The sequence below is a fragment of the Octodon degus genome, unplaced genomic scaffold (genome assembly GCF_000260255.1).
Source record: "Octodon degus isolate 3935 unplaced genomic scaffold, OctDeg1.0 scaffold00291, whole genome shotgun sequence".
Classification (NCBI taxonomy): Eukaryota; Metazoa; Chordata; class Mammalia; order Rodentia; family Octodontidae; genus Octodon; species Octodon degus.
The window spans coordinates 1,356,526-1,358,828 of NW_004524867.1; positions in this window are offsets into that span (position 1 = coordinate 1,356,526).

Consider the following 2,303-nt stretch of genomic DNA (forward strand, 5'->3'; position numbering starts at 1 on the left):
AGGGCCAAATCCAGGACCTTTACACTCAGCTACACCCTCTGCAATGTTCGCTACATACTTATACCCATAAAATCACTTTCTGTGGTCTCCTTTTGTGGACATGCCACGATTTCTGCTAGGCTCTCTAGAACATCGAATCTGGGAGGTGAATTACCTTTATTCTCTCAATATCCAAGTCACTTTCAATATGCGAGCCGTGTGTGTGTGTGTGTGTGTGTGTGTGTGTGTGTGTGTGTGTACATAATTGCTGCTGTTGGCTTCTTTGCTAATTTAAATCTCATGGGACCAACAACTTCATCTTGAGACCCAAGAGAAAGGAATCTTGGGTTTTGCCTGTCTTGTCTCTCAGAACTCATAATTGGAACAAGGAGAGCGTTTTGCCCTTAGTTCAACCAGTAGATGACCTGCAGTATAGATTTTCCTAGACTTTGGCAAGAGCCAGTGCATCCACTGGAATGGAGAATTCTAGTTTTTTCTTTACGATATTTTCCTTCAACACAAACATGGTCCACTAATCAAGACTGTGATTCAAAGCAGAATTATTGAAACCCATGCAGAGAATTGATCTTGGCTTGATCTACAGGATTAGATATTAAAACAATACTTCACCCATGTTTATAGAGAACAATTTGTCAGAGCTACATCTTGGAAACAACCCCAATGCCCATCAATGAGGAATAGATAAAAAACATTTGGTACTTTTACACAATGGAGTATCACTCAGCTATAAAACATAAATTTGAGGCTTTTATAGGTAAATGGATGCAACTAGAGATCATACTCATGCGTGAAATCAATCAGAGTTGCCTATGTAAACATCGTATTGTCTCCCCAGTGTAAGAACCTGAAAGAGCAAATAAGATCCAAAAGGTACAATAGATACTGTGAAAAGGAAAGAAAATACTCAGAAAGAAAGAACAATTGGGATAGCGGAGAGGAGAAAAGAAAAAGGGAGAAAATATGGATATACACAGAAGGTATCTAAGATAACTGTGCTACTAATGTCTGCTAGTTCATTGAAAGGAACAGTTAGTGCTTACATGATTTAATCAAGCTTGCATTCCTGTCGGGCTGGCTGAATAGTCCAGTGGACTAAAGGGCCTTCAAGCAGGCGCAGGGGCCGGGAGTTCGATCCCTGGGTCCCCCGTGCTGGCCACAACCTCAGGGCGCACTGAGATGGCAATTGAGACTGGGTTTGGTCACGCCCACCTGTAATCCCAGCTCTTGGGAGGCTGTAAACAGGTGGATCACTATGAGTCCGATCTAGCAGTGAGACCCTGAACAGCCTCTAGACCCTTCCCTAAAAACACAGGAAAAGAAATCTTGCATGCCTGTACCTGACAATCTGAGCAACTACTGTGAAGACAACCACATGCAATATAATGACCATTCGTAATTTCCTAAAATAAATAAAGAAAAAAAAAAAAACCCTTCAGCATACTCATTCAACTCAGGGATAGAGAAAAATAACTGAAACCCGCTGTGTAGAGATTATCACCATTTTGATGGGCAGCCACATCTCTAGGAATCCAATGCACTTGTTACCTGGATTTTCATGTGACGGGCAATATTGGCTGTTGCCTTAGTGCACCGACTGAGAGAATTCTGCTGCTTCATTCCATCTCACACTGCTTCAGTTTTATTCTCCCAAATGCACTCCAAATGTGTACTCTGTGGCCAGGCTCAATATTCATGTCTTTAAGAGCCAATTGTTCTCTAGGAGAACTTGGACTAGTGAGACACAGAAAGCAGAGAAGCCAATTGGAAAACGTGTCTCAGAATTGCCCAGGGGACAAGCTGGGATACTATACCAGGACTACCCTCACCATTTGGGGATTCCTAGCAAAGTATCTGCCCAGTGCTTGCAGCCTGCTTCTTCCAGGGGTCAGACAATGGATGCATATTGGGATGATCACTCAGGATGCTGGGCATGTTATAGATACAGGTTTGCTGCATTCTCTGTTGATGTCCCAAAGTGCAGTGCTGTAGCAGAAGATGCCCTGCCCCTCCGGCCAGTATATTTTAGTTTCTTAGTTTCCCAGGTAATAGTTCTGGTTGCAGGTCCTGTGATTTATGTTTGTTAGAATGGACAGGTCACTGGGTTGCATAGCTGGTCACTGGGACACATAGCCTATCACTGGAAAGCATAGTCCATCACTGGGATGCATAGCCAATCATTGGAACACATAGTCCATCACTGGGATGCATAGCCAGTCACTGGGATGCATAGCCAGTCACTGGGATGCATAGCTGGTCAATGGGAGGCATAGCTGGTCACTGGGACGCATAGTCCATCACTGGGA